Source organism: Cryptomeria japonica, chromosome 7 (genome assembly GCF_030272615.1).
Source record: "Cryptomeria japonica chromosome 7, Sugi_1.0, whole genome shotgun sequence".
In the NCBI taxonomy this organism is placed as follows: Eukaryota; Viridiplantae; Streptophyta; class Pinopsida; order Cupressales; family Cupressaceae; genus Cryptomeria; species Cryptomeria japonica.
Window position 1 is genome coordinate 437,636,593 of NC_081411.1, and position 18,031 is coordinate 437,654,623.

The following is an 18,031-nucleotide window of genomic DNA, read 5'->3' on the forward strand; positions in this document are numbered from 1 at the left end:
CGGAATAAAACATGAATTCCTAATAGGCATTTAATTTATTTCCAGAATATATCCAAATTAACCAATCTGAATTACCAATTCATGCCTTGATTTCTATTGATAAATTTATTAAACTACATAATAAAAATCACTTGAAAATTACTATTTTATTTAACATAAAAATCCACTTTAAAAACATTTCATTTAATAAAAATTAAATTCATAGCGCATATTGGTTTGTACCGATAAGAGTACAAGGTCAAGTGGGGGTCAAGGCCAACCCATGATAGTGTTGTTGCCGAGGCAACAAACACTACCTGTTGGTAGTACTGCTACCGCTGGTAGCAAGCCTATCGACTGGTAGTGCGGTAGCAGCCACTACCGACCGATAGCACTGCTACCAATCAGTAGCAGTACTGCCAACCGGTAGTACTGCTACCGCTGGTAGCAGCCGCTACTGACCGGTAGCACTACTACCCACTGGTAGCGGTACTGTCGATCGGTAGTACTACCTATTGTCAAATGCACACTCCAATGAGAAATTGTTGGTGATTGAAGGTATTATCATTGATGGAAACCTTACAATCATATGATACCAGTAGGTACCGGCAGACTCTACACCAGTATACGTTCACCAGCACCGAAAAGATTGATTGTCGGTACCCTGGCCGATAGGATTTTATTTATTGCAAAATGTAATTAATTGTAATATCTTTTTGAAAGTCGACTAGGCATATTGTAATAAGGCTTATATATAAGTATGAGATCTTAGAAAACATTTGTAGATAGGATATGTGATGGATATTATGTGTGAATATTAAGGCAGAGTTTGGAATAAGGTTTTGGAAGTTACAGAGCTTAAACCGGTACTAGATCTGGCATAGCAGATGCCCTTTTGTAGCAGTACATGACATTGGATTTTCATAATCCACTTTTGTAAGTCAGTGAGACTTCTCTTTTGTATCTAAGCAGTGAGCTTTAGGCAGTTGGCCTTCCTGCATGTGCAGGCCCCTATTGTAATAGTAATATTCTCTTATTGGCTAGTAAGCGAATATTATGGGTCACAAATTCCACTGAGGTTTTTCCCACATCGGGTTTCCTCATTAAAAATATTGTGTTATGGTGTGTCTTTCATGTTGTGGTTGTTGTTCTTATTTACTACATTAATTTTGGTTTACTAGTACACAGTTTTGGAATGCTTTTCATTTAATAAGTTAAGAAAATCAATTAACCAGTTAGATACTGATTTACCACCCCCCCCTCTCAGTATCTTTGGGAATCCTAACAATTGGTATCAGAGCTTGGTCCTCTATTTTCAAAAGCCTAATAGCTTGAGGAAGATTCTGGCACCAGTAGAAATGGAAAACTTGAGGAAGCAACTAGAAACATCTCTTGCTGACTATGATGCAGAAAAGTTGGGGAATATAAAACTTGAAGATGATTTGAAGGCTGCACAGGAAATCATTCAAGGACTTCAGAAAAATCTCACTATTGCTAGGAACAAAAGAAGAGAACTTTATGAGAAGATGCAGAGTGATGATGATGAGAAAGAAACTCTTAATGACCTTGTGAACAAACTGAGACAAGAAAACATACAATGAAGAATGAGATGCAAGATATGACCATGACATTTTGTAAAGACATTGAAGATAAAAAAGAAGAATGAAGATGATTTGGCTAGAAGAATCAATGATGTTGCAAATGAAAATCTAAGACTCGGTCATGAGAATGATATGTTAAAAACAGATATGATACACTTGTAACATGATAAAACTGAACTCATGAGACAGAAAGATTTCTTGGAAAATGAGTTGGCTAGTGCAAATCAACACAAGGAGAAATTCAAGAAAAGTTCAGAAGAATTTGATGATATGCTGAAAAATCAGAAACCTAATGGTGACACTAATGGCCTTGGCTTTGAAGTTGGTGAAAGCTCCAGCACTGCAAACAAACATGATCACAACAAACCAGTAAGATAACCTAATGCTTATAAATTCAATGGAAAATGCTTTAACTGTAACAAGTATGGTCATAGAGAAAATCAGTATAGATCTAGAAACTATCAGAATAATAATGCACCCACCGGTCAATGCTCTAAATGCAATAAAGTTGGTCATAATTCAGAAAATTGCAGAATGAATGTAAGATGTTATATTTGTGGAAGATTTGGACACTTATCTAATCAATGCAAAACATATACCAGCTGTAGTGTCCTAAAATTGCGACACTTGCAATTTCGACTGCATTTCGGTCTTCACGATGGCGACGTAACACGGAACCTGAATGGAGACCCCGAAACTTGCTCATGACACCAAAAACTGCATTTTCTTGCACCCTAGCCTGAACCTCCTTTGCACCCTGCTGTCCCGGGAGGTGGGACCAGAGCGCCCTGGTCCCCAGCGCCCTGGTCCCCCAGGACCATGGCGCCCAGCGCCCTGGTCCCTGGGTCCTATTTTGGGCCCAGTCTCTTTTGGACTTCGGGTCTTTATGTTTGCAAATTGGAAAATTGTCTTTCCTGGTCGGCCTAAGGTCGGGAAAATCAGTCTATCAGCCCTAATTGATAAGTATATAAACTACATTTTCCTCTTTCATTCGACATGATGGAAAAAGGCGTGGAAACTATACTCAAGCATTCAAGCATTCAAGCATTCCTTCAAGTAATTGATCATTTCAAGTCTCCATTCAAGGCTAAGTGTTGCATTCAAGACAAGGATTCAACCATTGAAGAGGAGATCACTTACAACACATTACATGCTACAACATACAACATACAACAAACAACAACATCTATACCTTCACACATAAGGATACAAACATCCTTACAACAAGGTATTAGTACTTGTTTTACATTACATTTACAGCAATTTCTCATTTCTTGGTTAATTCCAAAACCGGGGTTTGACCTAAAGGCAAACCCCTAATCCCTAACCCCCCAATCGTCTTCGCTTTTCTATGTGTAGGTTGTAGGTACACGGCTGAAATTGAAGATCTGGAATCCTTGTGCAGAGACGAACAGATCCCCCTTCGTTTCGCGGATTTTTCGGAGGACCGTGGCGCTGGGCGCCATCGTCCCAACAACTTTTGCTCAAATTTGCAGGACAGCGCCGTATCGACATTTTACTGCTAATTCCAGGTCCGCAGCTTCATCCTATATCCCTATCTCAGTTTATAAGCGAATCTTTGTCACTTTCTATGCATTCCTAGCTTAATTCTTCTATCAACATTCTTTACAAAAGAGGGTAGCCTTGCTTTCTTAACCCTTGAAACACATTTAGCATCCAATCTTGCATTGTGTGGGATTGGATCTTGTGGGTTTCAACCCCTCTTTTGAATGTAAAGTCTCTTCCCTAAGTGAAAATCATCAACCCTAGTGAATCTCCCTTCTCTCTCCTTGGAGTTGGAAGAGGGGAGAGCAACTAGGGTTCGATCGCGATTTTCCGCTTTACATTTTGGTGAACCCGACGTGAACATCCTTTCTGATTATTCATAGTTAGATCTGAAAATTGGATTCCTTGATTACATTTCCATGTTTGATCTTTTGCAAAATTTTAGAGGTTAATTGCATAAAAACCCTAAATTTCCTTTTTAAGTAATTAAACTTGTGAAATGTTTAATTATTAATGCTTGTTTTAGATCTGCCCTTCTATTACAAATTATCAATTCATATTTGTGCTTTAATTTTGAAAATTAAGTGGTTAAGTGTCAAAACCCTAATTTTTGAAACCCTCTTGATTCAACCTTTGTCCGACAATTTCACTGATCAAAACATCTCCAAATCAGCTGTAACTTTGGATTCCGCAATAAAATCACAATATCTTTCATCCCTGAAAATTTGGAAAAAAGTTGCGAGGACCGTGTGCACTCTGAGCGCCATCGTCCCCGACATTTTTTCCGAAATTTCGGGAGCGAGATCTTACTGTATTTTCCTGCTAAAATCCAGAATTTTGGCTGATTTTATTAATTTAGCACCTTCAAAATTACAGTCAAAGTTGGTCTAGGGATTGCTTGGATTAATGCTTCTAATCATTCAAAAATTGTCGAAATTGAAATTTTGTGTCAAAATTGTGTTCTTACTGTCCTAAATCTGAAAAGTGTGTTTGCATTCATTCGAAATTTTAGTGCTTTATTCAAATTCTTACAATTTGTGACTTTTGAAATTAAGTGCTTAATTACAACAACTTTAATTTCCGCTTTCAAAATTGAATTTTGCGTGAAATTGAGTCAATTTTTAAATTTCAAAATTTGCATTGCTCTTGACATTCCCTCTAAAATCATAACATTCAAAATTTCAGTTTCCCTCTCTTTTTCAAAATTCAAATTTTTGCATTTTTCGACAATCTTGGTAGGGTTCAATTTCGAGATTGCAACTTTAATTTGGCCTATCTACAGATCGTAAAATCACTCAATTTTTTCAGATTAGCTCTAAAATCATCATAACTTTCATCCCTGCGAATTTCGAAAAAAGTTGCTGGGACCGTGTGCACTCCGAAGCGCCACGATCCCTGACATTTTTTCTGAAATTTTGGGAGATTGTCCTGATTGTATTTAACAGCTTAAATCCAGAAGATTGGCTGATTTTACTGAAAATTGCTACCTCTAAATTCAAAACTTTCTCTCTCTCTCTCTAGTGCATGAGTTTTACAACAATAAGCCCTACTTACACTATTCCCGTTAGACGAAGCCGTAGAATTAAGTCTTTCCGAGGTTTAACTACTGAGGAGATGGAACCTAATTTGAATAGCCTTTTTAACGAGGACATGGGTAATTCCTCTAATCCTCCTAATGATGAAGAAGCTCTCCATGAGGTTTCTGAAGAACAACTTTCGAAATTGGATAACCAATTTGACGATTTTCGACAATGGATGTCTCAAGAATACCCTGATAGTCAAGCTCTTCCTTTAATTGAGGGTCTAAAACGTATGCTTCAAAGTGATAAGAATGGAATTGATATTTTGCGTGGTATTGCACACATTGTGGATTCGAATGTGATGCCTATGAAGAGTTGTGCTGAAAATTTGGGTTATACACAACCTCCTACTCAAGTCAATCATTCTATTCCTTTGATGACTTCTATTGCTAGTGTACCTACCTTTACATCAAACATAATGGCTACCTCTACACAAGACATTCCTCCTGTGATCACCAGTCATGGGGGCAACCCTTCTTCTTCAATTAACCCTATTCCTTCATTTAATCTGACTTCTTCATTCATTCCTTCAATGAGTGTCCCTATTATATCTCCACAAATGAACATGACGCAAGGGGGCAATTCGTTTAACCATTCCATTCCTCCTTGTAGTGTTCCTCCTGTCCAATCATCTCCTATGACTAATTATCATAGAGTCCCACCACCTTACTCTTTACCTTCTTTCAATAACATAACACCTCCATCTCAATCTAACACATCTAATATGAATTCTTCGACTGAAGCGACCCTTAACAATCTTGCACAAACTGTCTCTTCTTTATAGCAACAAATTGCCTCTATGAATCAATCTAAGTTTAGTGTGCCCACATTTGATGTTGCGAGCCCACTTTCTCTTGACATTGTTCGAGCTATCCCTCCTAAACATGTTGAAATCCCGCATTTGGAGCTTTATAATGGTAAAGGTGATCCTCTAACACATGTTAAGACTTTTCAAACAATATGTACTGATTTTGCTTATGACCAAAGGTTGCTTGCAAAACTATTTACTAGAACATTAAGAGATAAAGCCCTACAATGGTATTGCTCGTTGCCTTCCTACTCTATTACTTCTTTCGAACAACTTGCAAATGCTTTCATTCAACAATTTCAAAACAATATAAGTCCTAAAGTTACTTTGATTGATTTAATGCATTGTAAACAAGGTGTTAAAGAGAAAGTGACTGATTTCATTGGTAGATATAAGCATTTGTATGCTCAAATTTCTTTTCCAGTGCCTGACAATGATATTCAAAGAATCTTTATTTCTAATTTACAAAAAGATATTCGAGACAAACTTTTGTTTTCTGAGTTTACTTCTTTCCAACAGTTGTGTGCAACTCTTCACAATTATCAACTGACTGTGAGTCAAATGGAACAATCACATCCTATGACTCCGAGTGATAAGGGTGATAGTAGTCAACAACCATTTGGGAAGTTTAAACCGAACAGAGATTCCATCAAATTCAATGAAAACATCATCAACAACAATGTGAATGCAGCATCAGGTGTGCCTCCTATTTCTAAATTTTTTAAGAAAGAAAGAAAGTATACTCCTTTGAATGAATCATTGCATAGTATTATGAATAAGTTATTGGAACAAAATGTGCTTACTCTTCCTCCTATAAGGCAAATTGATCCTGCAAAGATTACTTCACCTTATTTTGATAACAAAGCTTTTTGTCAATTTCATCGTCAGCCTGGGCATGATACTGAAAAATGTTTTTCTTTAAAGGGTAAAATTCAAGATTTGATTGATAATAATACTATTTTTGTTTCTGGAGTGAATGATAAAGGCAATACATCTGTAGCTCCTCCTAATCAAAATCTTCAGATTTTCACTGATCCATTACCTTCTCATACCTCTAATGCAATTGAGGCTAATGATTCCTCTCTCTCATCTGATGGTCTTGTGTCTATGACTCCAAATGTGATTAACTTTGTAGAGCAGCAGAAAATCCCTAAAGAACCTTCCATCACATTTGATTCCAGTGAAACCATTAGGGCACCTGATGGTCCTTTATACATAGTTGCAAAAGTCAAGAATACACCTTGTCGTGGAGTGCTTATTGATCCTTCGTGCATGATTAATGTTATTACTGAAGAATTTCTTTTTACTTTGCAATTGAATCAAGTGATATATGACAAAACAGATGTGATTGTGAAACTATTTGATGCATTTTCTTCTCCTACAATTGGTTCTATTACATTGCCTATTGAGGTCCATAACAAATCCCTTGATGTGAACTTTGCTATTATTCCATCTTCCGAACAATTTCGTGTGAAGCTTGGCTATCCTTGGCTATCTTCCATGAAAGCTATTGCTTCTCCTATTCATAAGTGTTTGAAATTTCCCCATAATGGTGAAGTTGTTACTGTCAATCATAGTCTCTTTAAACCAGCTGAAAGAACTTCTAGCGTTCCTATTGATTACTTTTGGCCTAAACAATTCCAATCTCTTCCTCCGCGAAGTGATCATCTTTTCAAATCTTATCAAAAGTGGAAAACAGATATGATCCTATCTCTAAGTTAACCTAGAACACCTAAACTTGATATTCCTATCATTCTTGAGAAGGAAGTTCTTCCTCTAAAAGATAAAACTAATGTCTTTCCTCAAGAAGATTCCCAACCCATTCCTATGGATGTGACTATGCCTATATCTAATAAAATTCCTAAGAGTAGACCTATACCTCCTCGTCATGATGGACTTGGTCTCCTTCCTAAACCAAATATTCCTCCCTTATATGGAGCAGTTCCTCCTCCTTCTTTTTATAGAGAGAAGAGACCTTCTTCTTCTCCTATTATCCAGCCTAAGAGACCACAACCTAAACATCCAAGTGATAAGGATGAGAACATTCCTCCTCCTCAATCTTCGCAACTTCCTACTAAGACTAGACGAAATCGTTCTGCACGTGAACGCCGGCGAAAGCGTCGTCTTAGAGCTCAAACTTTGCAATCCCCAAAAACACCTTCAACAAGCATTATTCCATTTTCTCCAAAATCTCCAAAACATAAGATGCATGATGGTCTTGATCCTGTGCGAATTAAAGACCCTATTTTTATAAATCTTGATGATGCTATAGATGAAAATGTTATTCATGGTGAAAATGTTACTTCTCTTGCTTCTGATAGTGAATATGAACTTGTTGATATTGATAACCATTTATCTAATAAATTTTCTAAAGCACTTATCCTAGCTCCTAGACAAGAACACTGTGGCTTGGGATATGAACATAGCCCTTGTTTGGATCTTGTGATAGCTCCATTGTTGTGTTGGATGTTCCTCCTCTAGCGTGTTCCCTACCTTCCCGAAACATTGATCAGCAAGATCGGAGGGTAGATGACGTGCTAGACTAGTTTCATTAGCATAGCAGATTCTCTCCTCCTCTCTTGTGTTACTTCTTCTATATGTTATTCTCATTCTTCTATTTGTTGTCCTTAGTGTTGTCTACTTGAGGACGATGCAAAGCATTGAGATCTCTTTTGGTCTCTCTCATGTTGACTCAAAAGACACATGTGTTCCCTTCTTCTAGGTGACCTTCCTTGATTGGGGAATGAAGAACAATTATGCATACATACATATGATATACATGAATTATCATACAACATACTGACCCCGAGGAAAGCGAAGTTACTTTGTGCTTTGTGTTTTGTGTCTATTATTCTTGGGTTTATCTCACACTTGGGGGCTAAATCCTTGCGATAACGTGCTCCTTTCCTTTCTCATTTCTTATGTGTATCACTATGTTAAAACAATCACCCCCGTTGAGGCGTGTGCGGTCGCTTTAACGTAGGGGGGCATACACCCTGTCTATCCCTTCAAGATACATGAAAATTTCTTGGAGAACTCAGCTTTGCCTTGAAAATTTTTGGTATTTCTCTTGCATGACTCATAGTGAGGGAACCTTACTGCTGACAGTCATGGTTCTCCCTCGTGATCTTCCCTTTTACTTTGTTAATCGAAGTCGTAAGATCCTTAGTCCACTGGGGGCTTGGTGTGTCTTGCCTCCTTGACGTGGTGAAAGTCTTTCAATATTGTTTCCTTGTACTTTACCGGAAGTATGAGCATACATACTCCCGCTAAAGTGGGGGCTAAATGTAGCGTCCTAAAATTGCGACACTTGCAATTTCGACTGCATTTCGGTCTTCACGATGGCGACGCAACACGGAACCTGAATGGAGACCCCAAAACTTGCTCATGACACCAAAAACTGCATTTTCTTGCACCCTGGCTTGAACCTCCTTTGCACCTTGCTGTCCCGGGAGGTGGGACCAGAGCGCCCAACGCCTTGGTCCCTGGGTCCTATTTTGGGCCCGGTCTCTTTTGGACTTCGGGTCTTTATGTTTGCAAATTGGAAAATTGTCTTTCCTGGTCGGCCTAAGGTCGGGAAAATCAGTCTATCAGCCCTAATTGACAAGTATATAAACTACATTTTCCTCTTTCATTCGACATGATGGAAAAAGGCATGGAAACTATACTCAAGCATTCCTTCAAGTAATTGATCATTTCAAGTCTCCATTCAAGGCTAAGTGTTGCATTCAAGACAAGGATTCAACCATTGAAGAGGAGATCACTTACAACACATTACATGCTACAACATACAACATACAACAAACAACAACATCTATACCTTCACACATAAGGATACAAACATCCTTACAACAAGGTATTAGTACTTGTTTTACATTACATTTACAGCAATTTCTCATTTCTTGGTTAATTCCAAAACCGGGGTTTGACCTAAAGGCAAACCCCTAATCCCTAACCCCCCAATTGTCTTCGCTTTTCTGTGTGTAGGTTGCAGGTACGCGACTGAAATTGAAGATCTGGAATCCTTGTGCAGAGACGAACAGATCCCCCTTCGTTTCGTGGATTTTTCGGAGGACCGTGGCGCCGGGCGCCATCGTCCCGACAACTTTTGCTCAAATTTGCAGGACAGCGCCGTATCAACATTTTACTACTAATTCCAGGTCCGCAACTTCATCCTATATCCCTATCTCAGTTTATAAGCGAATCTTTGTCACTTTCTATGCATTCCTAGCTTAATTCTTCTATCAACATTCTTTACAAAAGAGGGTAGCCTTGCTTTCTTAACCCTTGAAACACATTTAGCATCCAATCTTGCATTGTGTGGGATTGGATCTTGTGGGTTTCAACCCCTCTTTTGAATGTAAAGTCTCTTCCCTAAGTGAAAATCATCAACCCTAGTGAATCTCCCTTCTCTCTCCTTGGAGTTGGAAGAGGGGAGAGCAACTAGGGTTCGATCGCGATTTTCCGCTTTACACCAGCATAGGACATGGGAAAGCTATTCAGAAAAACAATGTGATTTGTTATGCTTGTAACAAGATTGGACATATTGCAAAATTTTGTAGAAGTAAGACATCACCAAAAAATAACAAAGGACCCAGCTTGAAAGGTAAAGAAAAGGTTGAAGAGGTAAAGCAAGAATTTTCAAAACAATGGATTAGAAAGTCTGACATGAATGTTAGTGAAGCTATTCCTTCACTAGTAGAACAGAGTATCACTCCACCGGTAGGAGATTCTTCATCTAACTGACCAATAATCCTTTGGGGCTATGGCAACAAATTGAAAACATGCTAGTTTATCCTCAGTTGATGTTGAGAAGTTGAATTACTTCTTTACCGACAGATGAGTTAAGTTTTGACTTAACCGGCAGGCATTAAATGTGGCAGTTGAAAGAAATAACATTATAAAGCAAGTGTTTTGGCTCTTTTTTCCATTAACCAAGCATTCAAATCTCCAGAGAGCACGAAAATCCTGAGCGAAGCCATCCATAGCGAAAAGTGAAGCAATTCATCCAAGAAAATCATCCTAAAGGCAAATTAAGGTATTTATAACTATGGCTTCTTCCTCTATGCCTAAATTCATTGCAAACCCTACTGTGATTGAAGTTATTAAGCACCCTAGACCTGTGTTCAAACTTATTCCCAAAATTGCAAAGAAAGATGATACCCTAGGAGCATTTTCAAAAATACCTAAGGGAGTAGTTTATGCAGAAGATCCTAGAATGTATATACATTGTCATATTGAGGAACTAGGAGCTGAAGAAACAATGAACATGTATAGGACTGTTATTTGTGATGAACAAGGAAATTTTAAACCAGAACACAAGATAGTCGAAACCCTAGGCTTTGTGGACATTCTTAGTATCCCTAATTTTCCTGAGGATGTGATAAGGATAGTCTTAAGCAAAGTTCATGGAGAGTTATTTTGGTTGGATTCCATCCATAAGATTACCAAAGAAGTAGTTAGGGCAGTGATAGGCTTACCTTCCACCGGTAGCAGGCCTGATAAAACTAAAAAGGTTCCAAATGATACTGTGATGACCCTAACCGGCGTAACATTTGATAAAAGATCCCTAAGAGTCAATGGTGTGAAGGACATCAATGTTAGATTTGTCAGTATGATTCTTGGTTATAACGCTACACATGCAAATAGACTAAACTCAGTCTCTAGCTTATGTATTAAAAGTGCATATGACATGGTGAATAACAATATTATGATTGATGTATGTGAGTGGCTAAAAGATGAACTGATAGACAACTTGAAGAAAATCAAAGGTGATAAGAAAGGAACTTTTAGATTTGGCAACCTGCTTGAGTGCTTAATGTTGTACATTACTAAGGAAGTTCCCGGTATTGGTAGGAAAAACTTTGGTTTTGATATCCCGGTAGGAAAACAACTTCTAGATATACTGAACAACATGGGAGATGACAGAGAGAAAAACATAAATGAATATATTCAATGAAGACAATAATAAGGCTATCTCAAGCAATTGTTGATAAGTATCAAAAGGAAATATGCTTTGTGATCAAGAAAGATGAAATTTGGATGGAGGCAGTTATCCCTAGGACTGTTTGGGTTACAGAGATGGGATATGAGGCAGATGATAACATAGTTGAGACCTATGCAAAAGCCCTCTTAGAAGCCCCTAAGGAACCAACAAAAAAAGTATTTGGCAATGTTGAAACAATTGAAAGTGGCATTCAATCTCAGAAAAGAGTTAAGAAAACTGAGTAGATAGTTAGGAGAGGTTCAAGGCAAGCAAAACTAATAAAAGAAGATGTATTGAGCAAAACTGGTATTAAGGAGAGTGAATTGGAAGGACTACAACCGGAGACACATCTCTCACCGGTTGCTACTTCCTCAGACAGTGAGATACCAGCTGAGTTCAAAAAGGTAGAAAGAAAAAGAAAACCCTCACTGGTACCCTCACCTACACCCAAAAAGACAAGACAAAAGCAACAGGCAGTTAGGCCTCCGGCTAAGAAATTGACACCAAAGAAAAGAATAGAAAGATAGGTTATTCCACCATTTGACAAACTTCTAAATGAAATAACTGAGGATGGGAAATTGAAAAACATTAGTAAATTATATAACACACTATTGAATGATGAAAAGGAAAGCATAGAAAATAGTGTAATCTTACACTTAGACATCTATAAGAAATTTTCGATGGAAATTATGGATGAGATACCCAATGATATGTATAGAATATTAGAAGCTAGAAGGGTAGCCATTGTGAAATTGAACAAAAAGATAAAAATAGAGAAACTACTTGCATTTCACCCAGTGAACTCCACACAAGAAATTGATGAGCTGATCAATGAAGCCAACCGGATAGTATTTTCAACTAGTCACCGACATGTTGTGCTAATGGCAGGCAGAGTAAATGAAATAACATAAGAGACTGCAGATTAGTGGGATATATTTTTTGTTGAAAAAGAAAAACAATAAGAGCTTAAGAGACCAAAGACTATCAGAGTCTACCAAATAGAAAAGGATAAGGGGAAAGGTAAATTAGGTGGACCTCCAAGCCTAAAGATAACCGATAACTTGCCCCCACCTCTTTCTGATACTCCACCGGTACAAACTGTTGACATACAACCGGTAACAGAGAGTATGGAACACCACATGAGGATACGAATCCTAATTCTGAGGTGCTATACACAATGAACATTGACACACGGGAAGTCAATATTGTGGTGGATAAGGAAACAACTGACAAAAGAGATGTGGCAATTGAGCCACCAACAGGAAATATTGGAATTGAAAACATTGGAATTAGGGAACAACAACAAACTGAAGGATCAAATGAACCCCTGGACATTAGAAAGGGAGAGACCACAGATGTGCATACGGATACATCTATTGAGCCACTGGCAGCTACTAAAACTGAAAAACCTACTGAGTCACCGGCAATAGACAGCACAGAGGTAAACAAAGAAAAACCGGTAGTGGACACTATAGTGAAATCTTCAGAGACACAAACAGAGACACCATCAGGAGAGAACACTGAGAAATGGGTAGAGAAACAGATTCATATTGAGGAAAACACTAAGAAATAGGTAGAGCAACAAGCTCCTTCACAGACAATACCACCGGCCTCATCTGACAAGCCCAAGCCTTTGGTAGTGGAAATGTAGACACAAACAGATCCTCCAAAAAAAGAGGAAAGCAAAGCTATCACAACCACCAGTGGATTACAAATTGTAAAGACAGTTGGACAGTCATCTGGAACATCTATGACTGAATTTAGGCCTACAAATGTAATAGAGGTACTATTAGATTCAATAAAGAAAATAATTGAGTGCAATGCACAAGCTTATAAGGCTATAGATGACACTTTACCAATTTTGAAGATGATAGCTCCAAAGTGTAACATAGAAAATAAAGATTCTTTGAGCCAATTAGACACATTGTCTAAGTATATAACTGGCAACCTAATAACACTGGATCAGATAAATGAAGACACCTTCAGAGAGAAAATGAATAAGGAGAAAGAAATTTTTTTTGAGGAGACAGTAAAGAATAATAAGGAATGTATGGAAACCTTATTACTAGTATTGGGTAAAGCAATTTTGGACTTCAAGAAATTGTATAGAGATGCATGTAAAACAGACATTTTGACAAAAGACATAGATAAAGAGATCGACATAGCCTAGAAGGAAATAAATAATATTGCTGACAACTTGATAGGTTCATCAGACTCAATATCAATAATTGAACAGGAAATTGTAGGATTTGAAGAGAAAATAGAAAAGCTTGAGAAAGACAAGGGAAGGATAAAGTTTAAGGCAAAAGAACTTAAATGCAGACTAAGCCCTAAACTGGATATCCTCATCTCTTTGAGAAAAGAGATCTCTGAGGCTCTTGTTCTAGGACTTAAGACGCCGGAAGAGAAAATGCACTCTCTCATTGGTACAATTCAGAGAACTGAAGCAGCACTGAAAGACAGTGAGAGATTTTACAACAGTTTGAATGTTGCCTTAACAAAAATTTATCAGATTGTAATAAACAGATTACAAGGAAATAGGAAGGAACCACACTCAATTGACATTAAATGACAGCCTTTGTCATTGATGCTAAAGGGGGAGTAGTGGAGATGAAAAAAATGATTAGCATAAGACATCATCAGCTCAGGGGGAGCACGCAGAGCACACAGTTTTGACAGTTTTGGTAAGACACGTTTTTGGACAACACTTTCTGGATTTTTCTCATGAGTGTTGCCATCAATGCCAAAGGGGGAGATTGTTAGCAAATGCACACTCCAATGAGAAATTGTAGGTGATTGAAGGTATTGTCATTGATGGCAACCTTACAATCATATGATACCGATAGGCACTATTACCAGCAGACTCTACACTGGTATACGTTCACCGGCACCAAAAAGATTGATTACCAACACCCTGGCTGACAAGATTTTATTTATTGCAAAATGTAATTAATTGTAATATCTTTTTGAAAGTCGACTAGGCATATTGTAGTAAGGCTCATATATAAGTATGAGATCTTAGAGAACATTTGTAGATAAGATATATGATGGATATTATGTGCGAATATTAAGGCAAAGTTTGGAATAAGGTTTTGGAAGTTACAGAGCTTAAACCGGTACTGGATTTGGCATAGCAGATGCCCTTTTGTAGGAGTACATGACATTGGATTTTCATAATCCACTTTTGTAAGTCAGTGAGACTTCTCTTTTGTATCTAAGCAGTGAGCTTTAGGTAGTTGGCCTTCCTGCATATGCAGGCCCCTATTGTAATAGTAATATTCTCTTATTGGCCAGTAAGCGAATATTGTGGGTCACAAATCCCACCAAGGTTTTTCCCACACCGGGTTTCCTCATTAAAAATATTGTGTTATGGTGTGTCTTTCATGTTTTGGTTGTTGTTCTTATTTACTGCATTAATTTTGGTTTACCGGTGCATAGTTTTGGAATGTTTTTCATTTAATAAGTTAAGAAAATCAATTAACCAGTTAGATACTGATTCACCCCCCCTCTCAGTATCTTTAGGAATCCTAACACTACCGACCGGTAGTACTGCTACCTACGAGTAGTAGACACTACCGATCGGTAGTACTACTACCTATGAGTAGTAGACACTACCGACCGGTAGTACTACTACCTACGAGTAGTAGACACTACCGACCCGTGTGGTGGGACTAGCCCGCCACAGGGTAAGGTAAGGTCTACGATAAGAAAATAAAATACATGCCTTCCAAACATGAAAATCAATACACCCAAAATCGTTTAAACATGAAAACGATTCATTCTCTGATCATTACACGGGCACACAAACACACAGTGCCAAGATCCAATTCCAAATAGATATTTACCAATATGGTAAATGGTGAAATAAAATCACATAAGAACCCCAAATCTTGGGCAATAAGATAATAGGAAGCACACAGCAAACTAAATCCAATTCATTCTATTCCAAATAGAAGAGGTAAACCAAGAAGTTGATTTCCAGAACAAATAACAAATAGCAATTAGAGAAATGATCCATTTCTTTCCTATAAGCAAACATATAATAAAAGCTTCACAAAATCAACAATAACAGGCATATTTTCTTCCATTCCAATCATCCCACAATAATTTACAAGGAGATTTGCATTTTTTAACACACAGGAAGCAACTAAAATAATCAAATTTAAATTTCAAACCCGAAAAGATTATCCAACCTTTAAGCAAACTAGCAAGCAAAATGATGGAAGAATCCCAGTCCTTGCAAACCAAATCGAATTCTAGCTCCTCCTTCAGAATGGTTTTCCAAATTTCTCTCCAAACATTCTGCCTCCTATTCCCATGAATTTCCAGGAATATATGGGGAAAATATTTTCAACCTAAACTTTCTAGGTTGAAATTTTTCTTCTACCAATCAGATTAATTTATTTGAAAAAGTAAAAACAATTAGATTTTCTCTTTTCCAAAAATAATTATTTTCCAACAATTAAAATGAAAAAGTCAAATGGAAAGGTAAAAGGAAAAGCTTTTATTAAATTTTTTATTTTCCATAATACTTTCCTTGAACATTGTTAGCGAACAAATTTTTGTCTTGCTTCAAATTAAATTGTTTTAAACTCCGTCGCCTTCTTTGAAAGACAAAGATTCAACTAAACAGTTGGGTAAGTGTGACATACACCACTTTCCTCTGAATTTTTGATAGGTACAGCTCCCTCCATTAGTTATTCAGGGAATAATCTAATTAAACTAAATTGGTATGCTTTTAACCCGAAAGCACATAAGGCTGCCTACTTCATTCTCAGATGAGAGGCTAATGGCTCACAAATATTTTAGAGAAAACTATTCTTCAAAAATGCTTCAACATGAAAAATGGAGGTGATCGAAGCAAAGTTCAGAAAACACCGATTCAGCACTTCATAAAAATAGGTAAGAGAAATAAAATCTCTTTCAAACATATATCTTTTATAATCACATAGAAAGGAACTCCAGAATAATAACAACATTTACCATCAGAAAGGTGAACATAGTCGTTTAATTAGATTAATATTTTCAAAGAAATACCAGTCCATGGATTCAAAACTCAAAGGTTTTCCTTCTCCAAAACACATGATCTTTATATATATATATGTATTTCATGCAACAAAGACACAACAATACACGTATAAGTCCTTTCTAATTTCAATTTTCGAGAAACTGGTGACTTCCTTCCAACAAAAACAGAACTTCTAAAAACAAAATCTAAGTAACTTATTCTAACCCCTTCTCTATCTATCTTAATCTAATTTATAGTAGCCTTAAAGAACAAAGGAGGTCTCCCTTAAAAATTGACCTCCTCTGAAACAGTTATAAAAACCAACAGAGTATTTTAAGGACATATGTCCCGAAGTCATTTGCAAGATTATGAAAAACACATAAAATAAAAACAGAGCATTATCATCATGCTACGCTTCTTCTCGATCGTCATCCTCTCCTCCACTTTTCTAGGCATCGTGGGCAGTTGCAAGTTCCTAAATTATAGACTGGCTAGGATTTTTCATGGCATTGATCTTTGCTTTAGCGTCTTCTTTATCTGTTGCAGGAGCACCCATGGTGTAAGGCAAATATATGGTCAAAGTCATCATTTGAAATATAATTTATATTTGAAGGTCATTTATAATGTATTTGAATCCATTTGGAATGATTTGTAAGGCTTGGAAGCCTAAAAATGTAAGCAAGTCCTGATTATGTCCTAGTTGTCCATATAGGCCCTTATAGGTCAAGATGGTCAAAATTGTATAAAAGGCCATGAGAAGGCTATCAAGTATGTAAAAGGTATTAAATATATTATTTGGACATGTTTAGGTGGTTTTTACAATTTGGAGAGTCATTAGGAAAAAGTGTCAAAGTTGCAAGAAAATTGCAAAAGTGCAACATTTGCAAAAATGTAAAAGTGCAAAAATTGCACATAAAGTTGTAAAAGGGAAGATGAAGGGTCATAAAGGTAGTTGGATGGTTTATAACTATCAAATATTCTATAAATATGTTGTATTGGTCAAACCAAATCATTATTGGAAAAATAGAGAAGAAAGGAGAACATTTTGGATACATTTTGGTGCATTCTACTATTGTTATTTTGGTTGGCTTTCCAGTTTTTGTGTTGGTTCCAGGCCTTGTACGACCATGTATGGCCTGGAAACCTTTGTATATGTATAATTGATAGATATATATGTTAATTAACTTTCTTTTCCTTTTGTTTTGGAGTGATTATGTTTAGAAATGAAGAAAATATGGAAGTTTTTGTGAAAGTTGTTAATTGCAGATTTGATACTTCCTGAGAATAGTCACATTGCAGTATATGGTATGAACTAATATGAGATTATTAAGACCTATAAATAGACTTATTGGAAATATATGTGAATCCTCTTTCTTTTCCCTTTGGTTTGAGGAGTTTTTGTTTTTATTTGTGGAAGTTATGAAGATTTTGGTGAAAATTGGTTTTAAACTGTCTTAAATGGAGTTGCTGGAAAGGGTTTGTACTTATCTTGTGATTTCACCATTGGGAAAAATAATGAATTGCATATTATGAAAGTAGACTCAGAGGGATTTCATTTGAGTA